The following is a 25,268-nucleotide window of genomic DNA, read 5'->3' as shown; positions in this document are numbered from 1 at the left end:
GTGATGCCCAAAGAAGACTGAATCCAACTCCGAAGGAAGTTGTGCGTAATGAGGTAATCAAATTGTTGGATGTTGGTATTATTTATCCTATTAGTGATTCGAAGTGGGTTAGTCCTGTTCAAGTGGTGCCAAAGAAAGGTTGTGAAAATGTGGTAGCAGACCATTTGAGCAGACTTGTAAATGAGGAACAATCTGAAGAGGACACACTAACGTTACGAGAGTCATTCCTGGACGAGCAGCTTTTTGCCATCTTAACTACTCCATGGTATGCTGACATAGCGAATTATTTAGCAAGTGGAGTGTTGCCCAATGATCTGACACACTACCAAAGGAAGAAGTTTTTGCATGATGTCAGACAATATGTGTGGGACGATCCTTATTTGTTCAAATATGGATCAGATCAGTTGATCATGATAAGACAATGTGTACTGGAAATGGAGCAGAGGAATGTCATTGAGATGTGCCATTCTAAAGAGTGTGGAGGCCATGGAGGAGGAACTAAGACTGCTTCCAAGATTCTTCAAGCAGGTTTCTTTTGGCCCACTATTTTTCATGACTGTCATCAGTTTTACCTCACATGCGATAGATGCCAGAAGATGAGAAATATTTCTGCTCGTGATCAGATGCCGCTGAACTTCATGTTGGAAGTTGAGATCTTTGATGTTTGGGGTATAGATTTCATGGGACCATTTCCATCTTCTTTTGGATACGAGTACATTCTGGTAGAAGTTGATTATGTGTCTAAGTGGGTGCAAGCTGTCGCTGGTAGGACTAATGATGCTCGAGTGGTCTTGAATTTCCTTAAGACCAATATCTTTGCACGATTCGGTACCCCGAGGGCAATCATTAGTGATGGGGGATCGCATTTTTGCAATAAGCTGTTTGAGGCCGTGATGAAGAAATATGGAATAAGGCATAAAGTGGCTACTCCCTACCATCCTCAGACGAGTGGGCAAGTAGAAATTTCGAATCGTGAGATTAAGTTCATTTTGGAAAGAACTGTGCTCGCCAATAGGAAGGCTTGGTCTACCAAGCTTAATGATGCATGCGCCTAAGCATAGCAGCCCATGAAGCCCAATGCGCAAGACCCAAGGTGGCAGCCCATGCACTGAAACTGTTGTATGTTTTCCTAGAGCAAATTAAATAACCTTTTATGAGCTCTAGGTTAACTCGCAAGTGCACGAATCGCTAAGTAGCAAAGCTTACAAATACGAGGTCGATCTCACAGGGAATTATACTAGCGTACGATTACTAACTCAATTAAATTCAATTAACTCAACTCTAACTCACACACGCAAATGGGGGGTTTTGATTGGTTTTTAAGGCTAAACAAAACTAACAGAAAAATAACAAACTTTAAAATGACAACTGAAAGATTTCGGGTAAAACAATAATAAAGAACACTAGGGGTCAGAATCCACCGCTAGCATACCATTCACTTTACTATGGATATTAACAATCAATATATAAACATGTTGACAAAGTTCATCTACTAAAAGGTTTGGCTAGTCACTTTTAACAATTACTCCCCTTACTGTGCATAAACTAAGAGCTTCTTGGGCCTTCCTTAGCCAGTTAACTTGCATGTTCCCTAGTTCTAAGCTAAGGCAGCTGTTACCCATGCAAGAGTCATTACGAACTGTGAGAGTGACAAACACATAGTGCATAGCTCCAAATTAATGTACCCTATGTCCTCTATGATCTCTTTTCTCATGAATATTATCTTAGGATACCCACTTGTTGCCTATTGAAACTATCATCCTTTCGAGCTTGTTTAGTTTCACAACATAAATCTAAATGCATGCAACCTAAGGTGATCAGTCAAAGATGCAAAACAAATAGAGTCAATTTAAACAGAAATCCAAGATTTGTCAACATATAAACAATTAAATTATTAATGATCCATAGTGAAAGTGAACAGCAATGCTAGGGCTTCATCCTAGCCCTAGCCCAATATTTAACTATGCATAATTAAATCCACAACTAAACAATGCATAATTAAAATAATGGAAATAAAAATAAAAGGAAGAGAGATCAAGCCGGGGCAGCAAGGTGGAGGTGCGGCTGCAATGGTGGTGTGCAATGGGGCTGCTCGGCCTTGGGCTCCACGGCAAGGAGGCTGAGGTGCTCGGCAAGGTGGCAGCAAGATGTGAAGGTGTGGCTGCTGGAAGGAGCTGCTGCCAGGTGGTGCGACTCGGTGGTGGTGGCTGCGGCGTCACTTGATCTTCTTTTTTCCGTTCAGCACAAAATAAAATAAAACACAAGAGAGGGTGGCTGCTATGGTTCGGCCACCAAAAGAAAAGAAAAAGAATAAAGAGAAAAAGAGAGATGGTGGCTACGGCACAAGAAAAACAAGAGAGAGAGTGGCTGCTAGGGTTTGCGGCAAGAGGAAAAGAAGGGGGGCTGCTAGGGCTGCGAAAATTCAAAGAAGAGAGGACAGAACTTCAGAACCCTTTTTCTGATTTTTAAAGATATATTTATAGGGATCAGTAGGAGAGGAATCCTTGGGAGGCAAGGAAAAGAGAAGGTGCGACTGTTGCTAGGGTTAGAGGAAGCATTGGGCTTGCGGCAAGGGCTTTGGCTTTGAGCTTAAGTGACACACACCAGCCCTCTAGGGTTTTGCGTATGGCTGATAGGCTTGGGCTGGCGCATGGACTTCCTCTTGGGCTGGTGCATGCATGCATGCATGGCTCCTTCAGAATTCGACATTGTATAGGCCCATGGCCCATTTGACTTGTTGACTTTTCATAGTTGGCCCTTGACCATTCACTTTGACTTCCCATTTTGTCCCTCATTTCCATTTGAATTCGAATTCATTTCTTCCCTCCATTTATTTCCATGGATGTCCACCACCTTCTAGAAGCTTCTGGAACCTTGATTTTGTAGAGTTGACTTTGACCAACATTTCCTAGTGTGACTAGGATTTCTTGTAAATGAAGGATTCCTTATCCATTTCGACTTCTCGTAATGACCATATTGCCCCTGGGGTCTCCTAGTGTCATTAGGACTCCTTTCCCTAGTTGGGTTAGGTTTCCTAATTCAACCAGGATTTTCTGTTCCAATCAGGATTTCTCATTTCTGGCTCCGCAATGATGGTTCTGGACTTGATGTTTCCTAGTGTGACTAGGAATCCTCATTCGATTAGGATTTCTGCACTTTTCCTGGTTTGACCATGATTTCTCTCGTTTTCCTAGTTTGACTAGGAAATGTCTAAAAATGGTCCTTTTGGCTCATTTTCTCTTCTTTGCTTATTTTATCCTATAAAAGCAAAAACAAACTAACAACACACAAAATATCGAGTTCTTGCACTCTGAATTAGGGAGTTAGTATCATAAAGTAGTGTAAAATGAGCACTCAACAGAAACCCTAGCCCACCTTGTGCAAGCCACTTCAGCCCAAGATGCAAGCCCAATGCGCTAAGACCAGCAGCCCAAGCTCATGCACTGAAACCCTAGAAACCTTAATTGCGTGAGTCAATTAAGCCCAAAAGCTCAAAGCCCATACCGCAAGCCCTGATTCTCTTAACCCTAGCTGCTGCCGCACCTTGCCTTTTCCTTGCCTCCCAAGGATTTCTCCCTTACACCTCTATAAATATATTATGTTCCTTCAGAACTTGAGACCCCCTCCTCCTAGGTATTTTTAGTTTTCATAATTTTGTATTTTCAGAAAGATAGAGAGAGAGAGAGAGAGAAAGAGCTGAAATTCAGAGAGAGAAAGAGAGAGAGAAGGAAGCCAGCCTTGCCACAAGCCCTAGCTCACCTTGCCGTGGGTTCCTCCAACTTGCTAGGTGCCTCCTTCTTCTCCTCTTCTTGCCGCAACCACCATAGTGATGCATCTCTTGGTTTTTTATTTTCTTTTTGTCTAGAATTCTGATTTTATTATTAGTTTGTGTTTCTGATTTTATTATTAATATGGATTGGGATTTTGTTTATTTATTTCAGTTTTCTTTTATTAATTTAATTATGTAGCTTTATTTATTCTATCTTGCATGTTAGTTGTAGGTTGATTATTGGATTTGTCATGCTTTAACAAATCGTTTATCTGTCTCTTGATCGATTAATTTGATGTTTGCGTGTATTAAATTTTCATTATCTATTTAAATCTGTCACTAGTTATTTGCGTCCTTTGACTGGCCACCTTAGGATAATTGCATCTAGTTTATTTGTTAGGTTTAGCTGTGAAATAATCAAAGACACTAAATCACAAGTAATAAGGGAATAAGGGATTATTCTTGGTAATGGGGTTGGGCGACCTCTATAAGGAAATAATCAAAGCTTGTATGTTGTGTATGTTTGACGTTCTCAAAGATCTTAATGACTCTTACATGGATAACAGTTGCCCTAGGGTAGGCCTAACAAAGCTCTTAGGGAACATGTAAGTTAACTGATTAAGGAAGGCCTAAGAAGCTCTTAGTATATGCATTATGAGAACAATTGCGAGAAAGTAACTAATCAAACCTTTTTAGCAATCAAACTTTAATACATTGTGTTTGAATTAATTGTCATTAGCCTTGGATGGTTATAGCATGCTTATCTGATTTGAAACTGAAAACTTAACATTGCAAGATAGAATAAAGGGTGTGTGTGTGTGGTGATGTGTGCGTGCGTTTCCATTTTTCTAAAACCCCCATTTAGTTATTCTATTGATTAATTGAATTGATTTGTTGTTTATTAATCATTCCCTGTAGGATCGACCTCGTGCTTGTACGCTTTGCTACTGATGCGATTCGTGCACTTGCGAGTATACTTAGAATGAGATGCATGTTTATTTTGTTCTAAGAAAACAATCAACATTGTACCAAGTGTGCAACGAAATGTTGTTATCTTGCGTTCTTAACACCAAATGTGGTTCAATAGATCTAGAATGTTATTTCTAACATGAGAATATGCTTCCCCATGTCTTTGTTGCCAACTAGTAATGTTTTGGAACAATTTGAAGGAAATTGGAACAAGTATGCACTTAAAAGACGTTTTCCTGTATTCTTAACACCAACTCTGGTTCAATAGGTCTAGAACGCTATTCCTAACATTAGAATGTGCTTCCCCAAGTCTTTGTTGCCAACCGGTAACATTTTACAGCCATTTGGATGAAATTGGAACTTGTATGCACCGAAATGAAGTTTTCGTGCGTTCTTAACACTAAATGTGGTTCAATAGGACTAGAACGTTAATCCTAACATGAGAAAGTGATTCTCCATGTCTTTCTTGCCAACCGGTAACATTTTGGAGTAATTTGGTTGAAATTGGACCAAGTATGCACCAAAATGACGTTTTCGTGCGTTCTTAACACCAAATATGGTTCAATAGATTTAGAACGCTAATCATAACATGAGAAAGTGCTTCCTCATGTTCTTCTTGCCAACCGGACACGTTTTGGTGCAATTTGGACGAAATTAGACCAATTATGCACCAAAATATTGTTTTGTTGCGTTCTTAACACCAAATGTGATTTAATAGGTCTAGAACCTTATCACTCTAGAGCTAGAGAGAGAGAGAGAGAGTGATTGGCGTGACAAGCTAGAGAGAGAAGGTGAGACCCTTGTGCCGCAAGCCCAACCTCACCTTGCGTGGGTTTCTTCTGCTTGCTAGGTGTCTCCTTCGTCCCCTCTTCTTGCCGCAGCCCCCTAGTGATGTTTCCTTTGGTTTTCAATTGTCTTTTCTTCTAGAATTCTTATTTTCTTCTAGTTTTGTGTTTTTGATTTGATTTGAATTTTGGATTGAGAATTTATTTATGTATTTCAGATTTTATTTTCTATTTTAATTATGTAGTTTGTTATTCTATCTTGCATGTTAGTTGTAGGCTGATTATTGAATATGTCATGCTTTAACAAATCATTTATCGATCCGTCTCTTGATAAATTAATTTGATGTTTGCATGTATCAAATTCTCATTATCTATTTGAATCCGTTCACTATTTGTTTTCGTCCTTTGACTGGCCACCTTAGGATAATTGCATCTAGTTTATTTGTTAGGTTTAGCTGTGGACTAATCAAAGACACTAAATCACAAGTAACAGGGGGAATAATAGATTATTCATGATAATGGTTTTGTAGGACCTCTACAAGGAAATAATCAAAGCTTGAATGTTGTGCATGTTTGACGTTCTCATATATCCTAATGACTCTTACATGGATAACAGTTGCCTTAAGTCCGCTTAGGGAACATGTAAGTTAACTGATTAGGGGAGGCCTAAAAAGCTCTTAATTTATGCCTTTGGAGAACAATTCCGAAAAAGTTACTAATCAAACCTTTTTAGCAGTCAAACTTTGATATATTGTGTTTGAATTGATTTGTCATTAGCCTTGGATGGTTAGAATATGCATATTTGATTTGATGGCTGAAAGCTTAACATTGCAAGATAGGATAATGAGTGTGTGCGTGTGGTGATGTGTGCGTGTGTCTCAATCTTTTCTAAACCCCCATGTTTAGTTATTCTATTGATTAATTGAATTGATTTGTTGTGTATTAACCATTCCCTGTGGGATCGACCTCGTGCTTGTATGCTTTGCTACTAATGTGATTCGTGCACTTGCGAGTAAACTTAGAATAGAATATGCTTTTATTTTGTTCTAAGGAAACAATCAACACTTAACACCAAATGTGGTTCAATAGTTTTAGTACGCTAATCCTAACATGAGAAAGTGTTTTCCCATGTCTTTCTTACCAACCGGGAACATTTTGCTACAATTTGGACAAACTTAGACCAAGTAGGCACCGAAATGACGTTTTCGTGTGTTTTGAACACCAAATGTGATTCAATAGATCTAAAACGCTAGTCCTAGCATGAGAAAGTGCTTCTCCATGTCTTTCTTGCCAAACAGGCACATTTTTGCTGCAATTTGGACGAATTAGACCAAGTACGCACCGAAATGACATTTTCGCATGTTCTTAACCCCAAATGTGATTCAATAGGTCTAGAACGCTAGTCCTAATATGCGAAAGTGTTTTTCCATGTCTTTCTTGCCAACAGGGAACGTTTTGGTGCAATTTAGATGAAATTAGACTAAGTAGGCACCGAAATGACGTTTTCGTGTGTTCTTAACACCAAATGTAGTTCAATAGGTCAAGAACGCTAATCCTAACATGAGAAAGTGCATCCCCGTGTCTTTCTGCCAACCGGGCACTTTTTGGTGCAATTTGGACAAAATTGCAACAAGTATGGTGCACTAAAATGACGTTTTTGTGCGTTCTTAACACCAAATGTGGTTCAATAGGTCTAGAACGCTAATCCTAACATGAGAAAGTGCTTACACGTGTCTTTCTTGCCAACCGGAAACATTTTGGTGCAATTTGGTGTTGAATGTTTTCTTAGAACAAAATAAACATATATCTCATTCCAAGTATACTCGCAAGTGCACGAATCGCATTAGTAGCAAAGCGTACAAGCACGAGGTCGATCCCACAGGGAATGGTTAATAAACAACAAATCAGTTCAAATAATCACAATAATAACTAAAAGGGGGGTTTAAAGAGATGAACACACACGCACACACCCTTTATTCTATCTTGCAATGTTAAGTTTTCAATTTCAAATCATATAAGCATGCTATAACCATCCAAGGCTAATGACAATTAATTCAAACACAATGTATTAAAGTTTGACTGCTAAAAAGATTTGATTAGTTAGTTTCTCGCAATTGTTCTCCTAAGGCATATATTAAGAGCTTCTTGAGCCTTCCTTAATCAGTTAACTTACATGTTCCCTAAGAGCTTTGTTAGGCCTACCCTAGGGCAACTATTATCCATGTAAGAGTCATTAAGATCTGTGAGAATGTCAAACATGCACAACATACAAGCTTTGATTATTTCCTTATAGAGGTTGCCCAACCCCATTACCAAGAATAATCCCTTATTCCCTTGTTACTTGTGATTTAGTGTCTTTGATTATTTCACAGCTAAACCTAACAAGGGCCAGCTAGGGTTTTGGAGAGATGGGCTTGCGGCAAGGCTTGGCTTATGGGCTTAAGTGAGTCACGCAAGGGCCAGCTAGGGTTTCCTTCAACATTGCACATGGGCTGCTGCCTGGGGTTTGCGTGATGGGCTTCATGGCTGATAGGGTTTGCATGGCATGCACATGCATGCATGGGCTGCCACCTTGGACTTCGGCATCCCATAGGCCCATGGCCCATTTGACTTGTTGACTTGTCATCTTTGACCCTTGACCATTGACTTTGACTCCCCATTTTGCCCCTCATTTCCATTTGAATTTGAATTCATTTCTTCCCTCCATTCATTTCCATGGATATCCACCACCTTCTAGAAGCTTCTGGAACCTTGACTTTGAAGAGTTGACTTTGACCAACATTTCCTAGTCCAACTAGGATTTCTTGTAAATGAAGGATTCCTTATCCATTTCGACTTCTCGTAATGACCATATTGCCCCTAGGGTCTCCTAGTGTCATTACGACTCCTTTCCCTAGTAGGGTTAGGTTTCCTAGTTCAACCAGGAATTCCTGTTCCAATTAGGATTTCTCATTTCTGGCTCGACAATGATGGTTTTGGACTTGATGTTTCCTAGTGTGACTAGGAATCCTCATTTGACTAGAATTTTTGCACTTTTCCTGGTTTGACCAGGATTTCACTCGTTTTCCTAGTTTGATCAGGAAATGTCCCAAAATGGCTCCATTTGCTCACTTTTCCTATTTCTGCTTCATTTGACCTGAAAAACACAAAAACAAGACAAGAAACACAAAATATCGAGTTCTAACACTCTAGGTTAAGGAATTAGTATCATAAAGTGATGCAAAATGCACACTCATCACAATACATACACAATAGATTCAACTCCAATCCTCACTATGGCATACTCTCAAACGGGTGCAAATCAGCTTCCACAAATCCAAGCTTCTTGAACACCACCAGCGGCATGGCATTGATAGCTGAGCCATTGTCAATTAAGGCATTGGCAATCGCATACTCCCCTATGCTGCACGGTATGACCAATGAGCCCGGATCTCTCTTCTTGCTCGGAAAAATTGCAAAAAGATAACCACATATCTCCCTAGGAACGTTGCGACTATGCCCTTGCTCCTCAATCTTTTTCTCAATTGACTTCAATTCCCTCATGGTTGTTGGAAACTTGGTGACATCGATGTTCGGAATGAGGGGAATCACACGTGTATCCATATTATCTTCAATCATGTCTGGATCCTTCTCTTCCTCACTATCCATGATCTCAATCACTTCCTTAGTCTTGATTACTCTAACTCTTTTTCTTGGAGTTGTCTTCAGAATAGCATTCACATGCTTCTCATTCTTCGGGTTGACAACGGGCTGACTAGGCAATTTTCCCTTCTCTCTCTGACCCAAAGTAGTAGCAATCTGACCCACTTGACTCTCCAAGTTTGCAATAGCCTTCGAGTTAGCTTGCATCTGCTGCTCGGTTCGGTTCGTGAAGGCATTGGTGCTTTGAGCAAGGGAAGTGTTGCTTTAAGCAATCTGAACAATCTTGTCCTCCAAGCTAGACCTCTCGGCATTAGGGTGCACATAAGGCTTGTTGTTGCTCCCACTAGCTTGCTGTCCATTAGTGTTGCTCCACCTAAAATTTGGGTTGTTCTTCCATCCAGGGTTGTAAGTGTTGGAATAAGGATCATATGGCGCCCTAGGATAGCTTCCAACCTGATTAACTTGTTCCACGTCACTCCCTTGTCCTTGCACACCCATCAACGTTTCTTGAGCCAATGACAATTTCTGCACCGTAGTCTTGATTTCCAAAATCTGTCCCTCCATGGTGTTTGGCACATCAGCCACCTTATATAACCCTCTCTTTGGTCCTCCTCTTGAACGATTAGAATCCCATTGTTGAGAACTCAAAGAAAGTGACTCAAATAATTTTGTAGCCTCATCTTCAGTTTTTGACATAAATAATGCACCACCACATGCCGAATCCACCTTGCCTTGATCCCTCTCCAATAATCCTTGATAAAAACAGCAAATCACATACCAAGGAGATAGGTTGTGGTGCGGGCAACTAGTAAGCAACTCATTGAATCTGTCCCAAGTCTCATGGAATGGCTTGTCCGCTTTTTGTACAAATCCAAGGATCTCCTTCCTAATCGAATTTGTCTTGGAAATGGAATAAAACTTGTTCAGGAACTTGTTCGAAAGATCATCCCAAGTTGAAATGGAACCATTGGCAGCGAATACAACCACCTCTTTGCCTTGTCCTTAAGCGCGAAAGGGAACATCCTCAAACGATACTGATCGCCATTCAGCCCCCTCAATTGTGCGGCTTCACATACCCCAGAAAACTCCTTCAGGAAGTGGATTGGATCCTTCCCATTCAACCCATGGTAACTCGGCAACAAGTGGATCTGACCACTCTTGATCTCAAAATCAGTGGCTATTGTTGCATAACAGATGCAAGATGGTTGAGTGGGCAGCGAGGGTGCTGAAAAATGACTCAGGGGCTGCGGCACGTTCTCATTTGTCTCAGCTATGTTGACACTTCCAATTCATATGTGATAAATTATACATGTTTTTATATCAAATTCTCTATGATTTCGCAGCTAAGTCCTTGTTATTTGTGTTACATGCTTATGTTTTGTGTTTTATAGTTTTGTGAAGCAAAGGAGCAAAAAGAAAAGCAAGGGCATGCTAAAGGGAGCTATAGACGTTCAAACCTAATCAAGCCCAAGAGAAGTGGGAGACGTCATCAAATAGCAAGCCAGAACTGATTCTTAGAGTGATTTTTGGTTGGGCTTGAAGTAAATTAGATTTTCATGCGCCCAAAAAGGAAACTATGAGGATTGACACTCTTTTTCCACAATCCCCATTTAATTAGTCACCTATAAGGAAGGAAGAAAAATCAGAATTATATTCCTATTGACTCTCTCTCTCTTCTTGGCATAGCAAAATTTATAAATATGGAAGGAATTGGCGATAGATGGGATTTTGTGAGGATCTCCTTGATAGCATATACAATCAGCCACCCAAGATTCTCTCCACGAAAATGGTTAGCTAAATAGAAGGTGAAGGAAATCAGCAAGTTTGACTATTGGTGAGATTCTATGGTGGGCATCTAAAATCAAGGGGAAATGGGTGTTGGTTGAGGAGGTGATTAGGGGAAGAGACGTCACCAAGCTGGGATATATTGGAGATGGCTGGAAGAAAAAAGGAAAGAAAAGAAAAGAAGGGCATAAAAAGACTCTCTCTGTCTAGGGGTTCTGGCTCCCTCTTGTTCTGGAGTTTTCATTTCTCTAGTTGTAATTTTATCTTATTTCATGGATTTATTGCTCAATTTCAAATTAATGATTATGTCTAGCTAATTTTCTTATAGCTAGGGTCTATTTCAAAGCCCCAAACATGTTCAATTTATATTGATGATTTTCAGATTGTGTTCTTTATAATTTTCGACTGAGGTTTTTTTTGTTTCATTTCATTATAAACATGAATGCTTGTGTGTTTATTGTGGTGCGCAACATAGTAAGCATGCGAGGATTCTAATGCTAGGACTAGATGTTTAATACGTAATTGTTATGCATCTATTCACTAAGTAGCAATTGTTAATGGCCTTGACATGTGAAACAAACCCTAGGTTTAGCAAGACTACATATGTACTTGTGATCCTTGTATTATCCAAGACCCTTTTTAAGTGTCATGATTCTTATATGTTTAACTTGACGAGCTTATGTCTAGGTGGCATGACCAAAATTAGATTGAGTGTCAAGCTTGTGTACACTTAACGGCAAACTAAGGAAGGGTAATAAGTTAATTCGAACTTGTCAGTTAACTTAGGATAATTTCAGTCGATAATTTGAAGTGATAATCTAAATAGTGGTATAATTGAATGTGTTTGGTGGTTGCGTATGTGTCCCTAGTGTCTTTATCTTAAATTGTTTTCACAAAACCAATCTCAAACCCCAAATTGTTTTCTCTTTGTTAATTTATCTTTTGTGTTCTTCGTGTTAGTGACTATATCAAATCGTACCCATTTATCTTGAAATTTTATGTGTGAGTCCTTTAGTATTAAGGCACAATCTCCAGCGGGTAATGACCCTTGCTTACTACTTTACTTAACTACGATCAATACTATAAGCAAGGTTATCTTGTATGCAGTTTTTAACTGTATCAATTTTGGCGCCGTTTCGCCGGGGATTGTCTTTCCTGAAGTGCTATTTGTCTTTTATTTTTCACTTTTGTTTATTAATTTAGTTTTTTTTTTTTATATTTATTTAAGGATCTTAGGTACCTTGTGAATGTCCCAAACCCCTGATCCTTTGGAAGTTATTGTTGAGCGCCTTCAAAGGCTTCACGCTTCGATCACATCTCCACCACCAGAGTTATCTACATCTTTTGTTCATTCCTATCACTCCGAATAGGAACAAGAGGAAGAGAATCAAGGTTCTAGCTCGAGCAAAGAGGAGGCAGAGAAGGAAGTAGAGATGGCAAACAACAACAATCTCACACTAAAGCAATTGGCGGCCCCTAATGTGGATGCAACTCTGTTATGCATCACTTACCTAGCCTTGGAAGGTGGACTTGAGCTCAAGTCTGGCATGATCCACTACATTCCTACTTTCCATGGTTTTGCTGGAGATGATCCTCACAAGCACTTGAAGGAGTTTCATGTGGTTTTCTCGGGAATGAAGCCAACTGGTGTAAGTGAAGAGCAAGTGAAGCTGTGTGCATTTCCTTTCTCATTGGCGGATGGAGCTAAGGAATGGCTCTATGATCTCCCACCTGGATCCATCACTACTTGGAATGAGATGAAGAAGCAGTTCTTAGAAAAATACTTCCCTGCGTCAAGGGCTGCCAACATAAGGAAGGAGATATGTGGAATTCGACAAATGGATGGAGAAGTTCTTTATGAGTATTGGGAGCGCTTCAAGAAACTTTGTGTATCATGTCCTCAACACCAATTCACGGATCAGCTGCTCATTCAATATTTCTATGAGGGACTTTTTCCCATTGATCGATCCATGATAGATGTTGCAAGTGGAGGAGCTCTAGTGGACAAGACATCAGCGGCTGCTAGGCAATTGATTGCTAACATGGCTGAAAATCTCAGCAATTTGGAGGGAGGAGTGCACCACCACCACCACCACCGAAACAGATTAATGAGGTAAATACAAGTTCAAGTTTAGAATTACAAATTGCAAAACTCACTAACCTTGTGCAGCAAGCAGTCCTAGCACCTAAGCAAGTAGGTGGTGTGTGCTCCATGGTTGGACATGTTACTGATTTGTGTCCAAGCTTGGTGGAGCAAGGTGGATTCGAGCAAGTCAATGCAATGGGAGGAGGCTTCCAACAGCAGCAAAGGCTAAGGAATGATCCTTTTTCCAACATTTACAATGAGGGATGGAAGAATCATCCAAATTTCAGGTGGAGCAACAATGACAATGTGCAACAACCTATGCCAAACCGTCCGACTGGCCTCTACCAACAAAGGCCACAAGCTTTTACCCATCAACAAGCTCCCCCACAAAACCAAGGTAAGTCCTTAGATGATAGAATTAATGCTTTGGTGCAAAATTCTTCCAATATGATGCAGGCTCAACAAGGTTTTCAACAACAACAACAACAAAGCATCAATCAAGAGACAAAGAAGTCAATTGAGAACTTGGAAAAACAAGTGAGCCAGCTGGCGACCTTGATGGGACAACAACATGAACAAGGGAAGCTACCGAGCCAAACGATTTCAAATCCAAAAGGTGGTTTCGAAAGTGCTAAGGCAGTGACTCTTAGAAGTGGAAAGCAAGCTTTGGGAGAACCTAGGGTGAGCAAGGGGTCAAAGAAGGTTGCTGAATAGGAGGAAGAACTCAAGGAAGCTGTCCTTGAGCAAGACAAAGCCACAACAAGCATTGAAGAAGGTTTCCCAAGCCATGAACGCTTGAAACCAAAACCGGTTTCCAATGAATCTAAGGTACGTAATGAGGTTCCACTTTTTACTAATACTTTTAATTATGCGCCTTTTCCACACAGGTTTGCTAAATCGAAAAAGGAGGAGCATGAGAAAGCTATCTTGGACATTTTTCGAAGGGTCCAAGTCAATATCCCTCTCTTGGATGCTATTAAACAAGTGCCTAAGTATGCAAAGTTTTTGAAGGAGCTTTGCACGACCAAAAGAAGGAGACAAGAGGGTAAGACTGTGAAAGTAAGCGAGAATGTGTCAGCCGTGCTTCAAAGGAAGCTCCCTCCTAAATGCAAGGATCTGGGTAGCTTCACTATTCCTTGCACAATCGGTAATACCAGGTTTGAGCGTGCTATGCTAGACTTAGAATCATCTATAAATGTTATGCCATATTCTGTTTATGCATCCCTAGGTCTAGGTGAACTCAAAAAGGATGGTGTGGTTATACAATTAGCTGATTGCTCTAATGCTTACCCCAAAGGTTTGTTAGAGGATGTGTTGGTGCAGGTTAACGAACTCATATTCCCCACTGATTTCTACGTGTTAGAAATGGAGGAGGAGGCACCATCATATGACGCCACACCCTTGTTGCTGGGCCGACCATTTATGAGCACAGCAAGGACCAAACTCGATGTCTACGAAGGGACATTGACTATGGAGTTTGATGGGGAGGTTGTGAGCTTCAACGTCTTTGAAGCCATGAGGTATCCTAGTGTACTGCACTCTTGTTTTTCTATTGACTTACTCGATGATTTGTCACAGAGGCTTTTCGAAGCAATGAATGAGGATGCATTAGAAATCACCATTACTAGGAGCTTGGATTTTCAGCCAAGGAGGTGCCCTATAAGAATAGGGGGCGTGGATTTTGAATTGGGTGAAAAAGTGTTTGAAACAGTGGCTGCCCTTGAAACCTTGCCACGAGTGCCAAGTAAGTACAACAACTCTTTCATTCATCTTCCCTTGTCTGCTGAAAAGTTGTTTCCTTCTGTGATTCAGGTCCCTAAATTAGAACTTAAACCGCTTTCAGATAATTTGAAGTATGTTCATTTGGGAGAAGATGAGATTTTTTGCCCGTGATCATAGCTTCATATCTCACAGCCTTAGAGGAGGAGAAACTGATCAGTGTACTTAGGGAGCACAAAACTGCAATTGGTTGAAGCATTGCGGACATCAAAGGAATCAGCCCCGGTACATGCATGCATCGGATACTTCTTGAGGAGGATGCAAAGCCTTCAAGGGAATCTCAGCGCCGTTTAAACCCTCCAATGATGGAAGTAGTCAAGAAGGAGGTTCTCAAACTCCTTGATGTTGGTGTAATCTACCCCATTTCAGATAGTAAATGGGTGAGTCCTGTCCAGGTTGTTCCCAAGAAATCCGGTGTCACTGTTGTAAAGAATGAGAACAATGAGTTGGTGCCTCAAAGATTGCAAACTGGATGGAGAGTGTGCATTGACTACCGCAAGCTCAACACTACTACACGTAAGGACCACTTTCCCTTACCTTTCATTGATCAAATGCTTGAGCGTCTTGCAGGTCATAGTCACTATTGCTTTTTGGATGGATACTCCAGCTATTACCAGATTGCTATAGCTCTTGAGGACCAAAAGAAGACGACGTTCACGTGCCCTTTTGGCACCTTTGCATATAGGCGCATGCCCTTTGGCTTGTGCAATGCCCTTGCAACATTTCAGCGATGCATAGTGAGTATCCTTTCGGACATGGTCGAGAAGATCATAAAGGTATTTATGGATGACTTTTCTGTGTTTGGTGATTCATTCGATGCATGCTTAAATAACCTCACCTTAGTTCTACAACGTTGTCAAGATACTAACTTAGTTTTGAACTGGGAAAAGTGTCATTTTATGGTCGAACAAGGGATAGTTCTAGGGCATGTGATATTTGCTAGGGGCATAGAAGTTGATAAAGCTAAAATCGATATAATGAAGTCCTTACCCCTTCCCACAAATGTGAGGAAGGTTCGTTCTTTTCTTGGCCATGCATGTATCTATCGTAGGTTCATTCCAAATTTCTCAAAAAGAGCGAGACCATTGAGCAACTTACTTCACAAGGATGTACCCTTCGACTTTAATGAGGAGTGTGTGGCTGCATTTAGCGACATCAAGGAGTCTTTGTTGACACCTCCTATCATCAGGCCACCAGATTGGAGCATTCCCTTTGAGTTGATGTGTGACGCCTCTGATTACGCCGTGGGAGCAGTGCTAGGGCAGCGTGTGAACAAGCTTCCTCATGCCATCTACTATGCATCTCGCACTTTGAACGATGCACAACTCAATTATTCCACCACTGAGAAGGAGCTGTTAGCGGTTATATTTGCTTTAGAAAAGTTTTGTTCTTATCTTATTGGTACTAAAATCATCGAGTTTACTAACCATGCAGCTTTAAAGTACCTAAACACCAAAACACAAAAACAAGACAAGAAACACAAAATATCGAGTTCTAACACTCTAGGTTAAGGAATTAGTATCATAAAGTGATGCAAAATGCACTCATCATTTGGACGAACTTAGACCTAGTAGGCCACCAAAGTGACGTTTTCGTGTGTTATGAAAACCAAATGTGATTCAACAGGTCTAGAACGCTAGTCCTAATGTGAGAGAGTGCTTTCCCATGTCTTTCTAGCTAAACAGGCACGTTTTTGGTGCAATTTGGACGAAATTAGACCAAGTACTCACCAACATGATGTTTTCGTGCGTTCTTAACATCAAATGTGGTTCAATAGGTCTAGAACGCTATTTCTAACATGAGAAAGTGCTTCTTGTTGTTGTTTTCTTAGAGCAAATTAATCAACACAAGTATTTACCAAAGCTCTAAGTTTACTCGCAAGTGCACGAATAGCATGGTAGCAAAGGGTGCAAAGTAAGAGATCGATCCCACAGAGAATGGGTTTAGTATTAATAAACCAACTCAACTTGACATATTAGAAATACTACTGATAGGGGGGTTTGTAGAGATGAGACACACACGCACACAAAACACAGCATTGTTAAGAATTCAGAATCCACCACATATTATAAGATTACAACTATTATGGTGACATGCAATTCAAAGTGAACACATACAATAAAGTTTGCCAGCCAGGAGGCGTTGATTATCGGACACTCGCCTAACTATTGTTTTCCTTATTCATAGATTAACAGTTTGATTATCGCAACTTAACCTAGTTAACTCACATGTTCCTAGGAAGCTTGATTATCGTCTACCTAAGCTGTTAGCCATGTAAGAGTCATTAAGATTATATGAAAACGACAAACACATAGAGCATAATAGTATCTTGATTATTGATCCAGATGACATCTATGAAACTGTTGTATGTTTTCCTAGAGCAATTATATTAAACCTTTTTTAACAACTCTAGGTTAACTCGCAAGTGCATGAATCTCGGAGTAGCAAAGCTTAAAAATACGAGGTCGATCCCACAGGGAATTGTACTAGTGTTACGATTACTAACTCAATTAAATTCAATTAAATCAACTCTAACTCACACAGGCAAATGGAGGTTTTGATTGGGGTTGAGACTGAGGCTAAACTAACAAATAAGTAACAAAACTTTAAAATAACAAACTGAATTAATTTAGATAAGAACAATGATAAAGAAACACTAGGGATCAGAATCCACCACTAGCATACCATTCACCTTACTATGGATACTAACAATCAATATGCAAACATGTCAACAAATTAAGTTCATCTACTAAAAGGTTTGATTAGTTACTTTTAGCAATTACTCTCCTTACTGTGCATAACTAAGAGCTTCTTAGGCCTCCCTTATCCAGTTAACTTACATATTCCCTAAGCGTACTTAAGGCAACTGTTATCCATGCAAGAGTCATTACAATTTGTGAGAATGACAAACATATAGAGCATAGACCCATCCGAATTGTAACCTATGAACATCTATAATCCCTTTTCTCATTAATATTATCTTAGGATACCCACTTGTTGCCTACTGAAACTATCATCCTTTTGTGCTTGTTTAGTTTCATAACATAAATCTAGATGCATGCAACCTAAGGTGATCAGTCAAAGATGCGAAGCAAATAGAGTCAATTTAAACAGAGATCCAAGATTTGTCAAAATGTAATAATTGAAATATCAATAATCCATAGTAAAAGTAAATAGCATCGCTAGGGCTTCATCCTAGCCCTAGCCCAATATTCAGCTACACATAATTAAATCTATAAATAAATAAAGCATAATTAAACTAGGTAAATGAAAAGGAAGGGAAGAGAGAGGTGGTAGCTTGCTGCCCTTAGGCTCCACGGAAAGGCTTCAAGTAGACATGGCAGCAGCTAGGCGGCTCAAGGTGACAGCGTGGCTGCAAGAAGGTGGCGCGGCTGCAAGGTGATGGCGTGATGGGCTGCTGCTCAGCAAGGTGGTGATGGCGTGGCTGCGGCAAGGCTTCTTCCTCCTCCTTCGGTTCAGCACAAAATAAAAGAAAAACAAAGAAAGGTGGCTACAGCAGAAAAATAAAGAGAGAGAGGCGGTGGTGGCTGCGGCAAGGAAGAGAAAGAGAAGAAGAACAAGCGGTTGCTAGCGTTCTTACGGCTGTGTGAGAAAAAGAAAAGAAAAGAAGAGAGAGAGAGAGAGTGTGTGGCAAGGAAGAAAAAAAAAAAAAAAGGCTAGGCTAGGCTAGGGTTTCTGAAATCTGACAGGAGAGAACCCCCTATCTGAATTATAAAGATGTATTTATAGAGGAGAGTGGGGCTGCAATTTCTATTCCTCTTCAATGTGGGATTGCTGTAACTTGACCTAATAGACCAAGGCCACACTCACTTAAGCCCAATATGCATAACAATCAGCCCCTTGTGCAGATCACTAGGCCCTCAACCTTCAGCCCATGCGCCAGCCACTAGGCTTTCACTTAATGTAACGACCCGATCCGAATTTCACGAGAAATCTAAATTTTTATTCGTAATGGCCATTTAGAGGCGTAGTGAGAAATTGAATTGTGAGACGTCATATTTTTCTCAAAAGTTATTTTAGATATTTTGAGAATTTATTTGGATCATTTTGGGGATTTATTGTGAAAATAAAAAGGTTTTGGTTTATTTTTAATTTACATTTTAAATTGGGATTGACCCAAAAGTTGACTTTTAAAACTAATGGGCTTTTGATTTTGACTCTGGACTCGTTACAAAGGTCTCAAGCCCACGATTACATAGACACGTAGCACGTGTTGATCCGAGTTACGGTTTAGGAGTTACGGATCGTACAAGTGTGGGGCAATTGTGTAAAATTGCACTTAAGGGGTTTTAAAAAGCCATTTTTATTTCTGAAAATTCTGATTCTCTCTCCTCTCTCCAGAAAATTCTACAACTCTCTCTCTCTCTCTCTCTCTCTCTCTCTCTCTCTCTCTCTCTCTCTCTCTCTCTCTCTCTCCCTCTATTTCCTCCTTTCTCTCCTGCAGCCCCCCCGACTGCCCGCAATCCACGAGGTGTCACAGCCACCACCACCACCACAACCCTTGACGCCAGCCGCTTCCCCGTCGACCCAGACAGCCACGCAACCCCCCCTCGCCGGTGCCGACCGTCCACCCCGAGCCCCCCCCCCAATTTTTCTCTCTCCCCGTATTCTCTCTCTCCCCTTCTCTGTGCGCGACCACCAGCCACCAACACCAACGTCTCTCGCCATCGCCGACCTCCGACGACCTCCCCTCAGGCCGGTCGACACCCCTAGTCTTCCCCCTTCCTCGAGCAGCTCCCTTGACTCACGGAAACAGCCCAGAAAACCCCCCAAACCGCCAGCCTTGTTCTCCAAATTCCGGCCAGTTTTCACCATGAATTCTCCTGTTTTTTAGTGGGTTTTTCTCCTTGAGGTATGAGCTTCCTTTTCCCTATGAATTAGCTGTTTATTTTGAGAAATTGTGAAAAGTCGAAAATTGGGGTTTTGAAGCCATTTCGGGTTCTTCTTTAATTTTCAGACTAGAGGGCTGTTTTGTTGTTTTGAGTAACAAATTCTGTTCCTAGGAACCAAAATTGTGGTTTAAGATTGAAGGATTGAGTGGGTTTGAAGAATTAGGCATTTCTTGACTAAAAAATTTGTTTTGGGGCAGTCACTGTGGGCGGCACTTTCAATAAATTCGAACCCCATTGTAAATTCATGACTAAGGGATTATTAATGGACAATTTGGTGTGAATTGTTGGTTTTGGATGTGTCGATTATTGTTGGAGAAAAACGAAGATATTTTAGAACTAGTTTGAGACCTTGTTAATACCGATTTCACTCTAGGACGAGCTTTTCGACCAAAGTGAGCCTCAGACAAGTTTCTTTTTAAGTTTGGGATTTGTTTTAGATCCTTGGGTGAAATTAGGTTCAGCCAGACATGTTTTTGGGAATGGATTTGAGAGCGTTTTATTTTTGGGAAGCAATTTATCTAACCGTGGTGAAGAACGCAATATCAGTGAGGCTCAAGACAATCCGACGGAGGATCAACGTTGATTTCGCACTGTGAGTGGACCTTGATTATAATAATTTGTGTTTTTACTCTCTTTGATTTAAGTTGAACCTATCTTGAGTTGCATAAATTTTACAAAAAAGAATTGCTTCAACATGTTTTATATGTGTGTTCTTGTGGAAAGTACCTTGATTTGAAATGACGTGTTTTAAATTCAATTCGTTTATGAGAGGATTTATTATATCTAGTATGAATATCGTAATGATTATTTATTTTTGGAGGTGGACTGTTGTGAATTGAAAATGCAGGTACTGATGAGACGAGCCTGCTCGTACGGAATGACTCCTCCGTACGAGATTGTGGCCAGGATACGAGCTTGCTCGTGCGGAGTGACCCCTCCGTGAGATTGTGGCCAGGATACGAACCTGCTCGTGCGGAGTGACCCCTTCGTACGAGATTGTGGCCAGGATACGAGCCTGCTCATTCCTCGTATCGGAGTGACCCATTCGTACGAGATTGTGGCCAAGATACGAGCCTGCTCGTGTGGAGTGACCCCTCCGTACGGGATTGTGGCTAGGATTTGAGCCTGCCCGTGCGCGGGATTGTGGCCAAGACAATGTTTATAGTACGGGTACAAGTATGGTGTGACTTTTAAGTATAAGTGTTTTGAGATATCAGTTTACAAAGATAATTTCAGTTCAGATTTGATATTTCTCAGCTTGAAAAGTTTTATTGCTTTTTCAGTGTATCAAGGTTTATTTGAGATGATTTTCGAAAATGAATTGCGTAATGGTTTTAAAACTGGGGATTGCAAAGAACGATTGTGTGATCTTAGAGATTTTTATTTTAAGACTTCTAAAAGAATAAATAAATTTTATGTTTCGTTTTCTTAACTCGTCCACTCACCGAGTTTGTCTCACGTTTTCTCTGGTTGTTAATCTTTCCCCTCAGGTAGTAGCGGTGGTGGAGGTCGAGCCATACACGTTGAGGCAAAATTTTCATTTCCTTATTTTAGACATTGTAGGCAACATGTCCACCTTTATTATGTTAAATTATAATTCGTTGTTAGAAATTAATTATAATAGTGGCTCTGATAACCATATTTGGATCCTCTGATTAGATTGTATTTTGGTGGGTCTGAGACCTTTTTGGTTGTGGTAGAAGTGGCTGCTGGTTATAGAAGTATTTTATACAGGTTTTATAAGTATGGTTAGTCCAATTTCAGGGGAGGTTCTGCCAAATTTTCGATAGGATTTTCCTTGATATTGGATCCCACAGGACCACTCCGGGTTTTAGATGAAATCCGGGGGCGGTCCTGTCACTTAAGCCCATGCCGCACCTCCTCATGGATGTTGCGCCCAGCCCAAGCCCAATGGCTTGGCCAAAAATCACTCTTATCCATTTGTGCTTTGGCCCACTGTCTTCCAGAAGCTTCTAGAACCTTTGACTTGTTGACTTTGACTTTTTACCACTTCTCCTTGTCCACCTAGGAATCCTTATTGACTTAGGATTTCTATCTCACTTGGAATTTCACAATTACCATTTTGCCCCTCATGACTCCTATCTTCATTAGGACTCAATTTCCTACTCGGATTAGGTTTCCTAGTTCAAATAGGATTTCCTGCTCCAACTAGGATTTCTCATTTCTTGCTTCGGATCATCATGATTTCTTCTTATTCAAGCTTGATCTTTCCTTGTGAGACTAGGAATCCTAATTTGACTGAGATTCAGCATTTCCTAGTGTGACCAGGATTTCTCTACTTTTCCTAATTTGATTAGGAAACGTCTAAAATTGGCTCTTTTGGCTCATTTTCTCTTCTTTGCTCATTTTATCCTATAAGAACAAAAACAAACTAACAAAACACAAAATACCGAGTTCTTGCACTCTGGGTTAGGGAGTTAGTATCATAAAATAGTGTAAAATAAGCACTCAACATAAACCTATTTATCAAAGATAAGTTCTCAGGATACCTCCTTGTTACCTATTGAATTGATTAGCTTGATTATCACCTCTCAATTTCATAACAATTACTAGATGCATACAACCCTAAGGTAGCTAGTCAAACAGTGCAAACAAATAGAATCAATTAAAACAGACAATGGGAATTTATCGCATGGACATATCACATTAAATCACATGGCTTTATTTCATTAACCATAAATCAACATCGAATCAAATAATAAGAGTTTCATCATCATCTTAACAATGCAAAACTAAAATCAAAACATAATAAAGAAAATAAAAGAACCAACTTTCATTAAATAATCAAACACTGAATCCATAATGAAAGAAGAATAGACTAATTAATTAAAGAAAACAAAGGAAATCAAAAGAAGAAGACAAGAAGAAACAAGGAAAAACCCAAGGAAGATGCAGCTAGGGCAGCAAGCCTTCTTGCTGCCCCTCCTCCTCCTTGCGCCAACTTCTCTCTCTCTCTCTTTCTCTCTCTCTCTAAACTTCCAGAAAAATAAAGATATATAAGGTGTCTAGATGTAAGATATGTTGATTTGTGAAAGAGCGAGGGTCTTATATAGTAGTGACGAGGTGGAGAGGTTTTGCTAATTTTCCAATGTGGGTGTTGAGTGCTCATTTTGCACCATTTTATGATACTAACTTCCTAACCTAGAGTGCAAGAACTCGGTATTTTGTGTCTTGTTAGTTTGTTTTTGTTTTTATAGGATAAAATGAGCAAAGAAGAGAAAAGAAGCCAAAAGAGCCAATTTTGGACATTTCCTAGTTAAATTAAAAAAAGTGGAGAAATCCTGGTCACACCAGGAAAAGCTGAATCTCAGTCAAACTAGGATTCCTAGTGTCACAAGAAAATATCAAACTTGAATAAGAAGAAATCATGAAGATCCGAAGCCAGACATGAGAAATTCGAAGCCAGACATGAAGAACTCGGTATTTTGTGTCTTGTTAGTTTGTTTTTGTTTTTATAGGATAAAATGAGCAAAGAAGAGAAAAGAAGCCAAAAGAGCCAATTTTGGACATTTCCTAGTTAAATTAGAAAAAGTGGAGAAATCCTGGTCACACCAGGAAAAGCTGAATCTCAGTCAAACTAGGATTCCTAGTGTCACAAGGAAATATCAAACTTGAATAAGAAGAAATCATGAAGATCCGAAGCCAGACATGAGAAATCCTAATTGGAGCAGGAAAACCTATTTAAACTAGGAAACCTAATCCAGATAGGAAATGGTGTCCTAATGAAGATAGTAATCATGAAGGCAAAATGGAAATTGTGAAATTCCAAGTGAGATAGAAATCCTATGTTTATAAGGATTCCTAGGTGGACAAGGAGAAGTGGTCAAAAATCAAAGTCAACAAGTCAAAGGTTCTACAAGCTTCTGGAAGACAATGGGCCAAAGCACAAATGGATAGGATTGATTTTCGGCCAAGCTATTGAGCTTGGGCTGGGCGCAAGTATCCTCAGGAAGGTGCAGCATGGGCTTGTGTGAATGGCCTAGTGGTTGGCGCATGGGGCTGATGGGTTATGCATATTGTTGGGCTTAAGTAAGTGTGGCCTTGGTCCATTAGGTTAAGTTACAGCAATCCCACATTGATGAGAAATAGAAATCTCAGCCCCCTTCACTCTATAAATACATCTTTATAGCACAAAGAGAGGGTTCTTTCTTGTGAAATTTTAGAAACCCTAGCCTCTCTCTCTTTCCGTGGCGCCTACCCTATCTTCCTTCCTCTTTCTTTTCTTTTTCTCACGCAACCCTAGTCTCTCTCTCTGTTCAAGCCGCAGCCACCTTTCTTCCTTTCATTTTTTATTTTTGTACTGAACCCTAGGAGGAGGAGCAAGTCTTGCCGCTGCCACCACCACCTAGTCACGCCCCCACCTTGCTGCCATCTTGCCGAGCAACCTAGCTGCTTTGTCGTGGAGCCCAAGGACGAGCAGCAACCCATCATGCCGTCCAAGGGTGGAGCCATCTCCATCCCATTGCGTGGCTTGATCTCTCTTCTCTTCCTCTTTATTTTCCTAGTTTTAATTATGTTATATTTCTTTATGGATTCAAGTATGTGTAGCTAAATATTTAGCTAGGGCTAGGATGAAACCCTAGTCATGCTATTTAGTTTTACTATGGATTATTGAGTTTTCAGTTGTTTACATGTTGACAAATCTTGGATCTCTGTTTAAATTAACTCTATTTGCTTCGCATCTTTGACTAATCACCTTAGGTTGCATGCATCTAGATTTATGTTGTGGAACTAAATAAGCTCAAAAGAATGATAGTTTCAATAGGCAACAAGTGGATATCCTAAGATAATATTCATGAGAAAAGGGATTATAGATGTTCAAAGGTTACAATTTGGATGGGTCTATGCTCCATATGTTTGTCACTCTCACAAATTGTAATGACTCTTGCATGGGTAACAGCTGCCTTAGCTTAGTACTAGGGAGTAATTGCTAAAAGTAACTAGCCAAACCTTTTAGTAGACGAACTTTGTTGACATGTTTGCATATTGATTGTGAGTATCCTTAGTAAGGTGAATGGTATGTTAGTGGTGGATTCTGACCCCTAGTGTTTCTTTATCATTGTTCTTATTTAAATTCATTCAATTGTTATTTTAAAGTTTTGTTACTTTATTGTTAGTTTAGTCTAGTCTCAAAAACCCCCCATTTGTGTGTGTGAGTTAGAGTAGATTTAATTGAATTTAATTGAATTAGTAATCATTACACTAGTACAATTCCCTGTGGGATCGACCTCGTATTTGCAAGCTTTGCTACTCTGCGATTTGTGCACTTGCGAGTTAACCTAGAGTTGTTAAAAAGGTTTAATATAATTGCTCTAGGAAAACATACAACAAGTTTTTGGCGCCGTTGCCGGGGAATTGTTATTTGTGTTGATTGGTAGTTTAATTACTTTTAATGAAGTCATTTTAGTTAGGTTTAGTTTTCTGTTTTTTTATTTTTCCTTTTGGTTCTTGCTGATTTCTCTTGTTTCTAAGGTACAATGGAAGAATCAAATTCAAAGATCACTCCTCTTTCACGTGCA

At 40.1% G+C, this 25,268-nt stretch overlaps 1 non-coding gene and 1 pseudogene across 1 annotated transcript; one reads left to right on the top strand and one right to left on the bottom strand.

The window, feature by feature from the left end:
* The first annotated feature begins 10,885 nt into the window (after positions 1 to 10,885).
* On the top strand, positions 10,886 to 20,311 carry LOC147283516 (uncharacterized; annotated as a pseudogene).
* On the bottom strand, positions 12,756 to 12,862 carry LOC147283517 (small nucleolar RNA R71). Its single transcript, XR_015122703.1, has one exon. It is a non-coding gene; the product is annotated as a small nucleolar RNA R71 (small nucleolar RNA).
* Positions 20,312 to 25,268: the final 4,957 nt, after the last annotated feature.

Source organism: Dryas octopetala, chromosome 5 (assembly GCF_963921425.1).
Source record: "Dryas octopetala chromosome 5, drDryOcto1.1, whole genome shotgun sequence".
Classification (NCBI taxonomy): domain Eukaryota; kingdom Viridiplantae; phylum Streptophyta; class Magnoliopsida; order Rosales; family Rosaceae; genus Dryas; species Dryas octopetala.
Note: the sequence above shows the minus strand (reverse complement) of the source record. Positions and strands in the feature narration are given on the sequence as shown.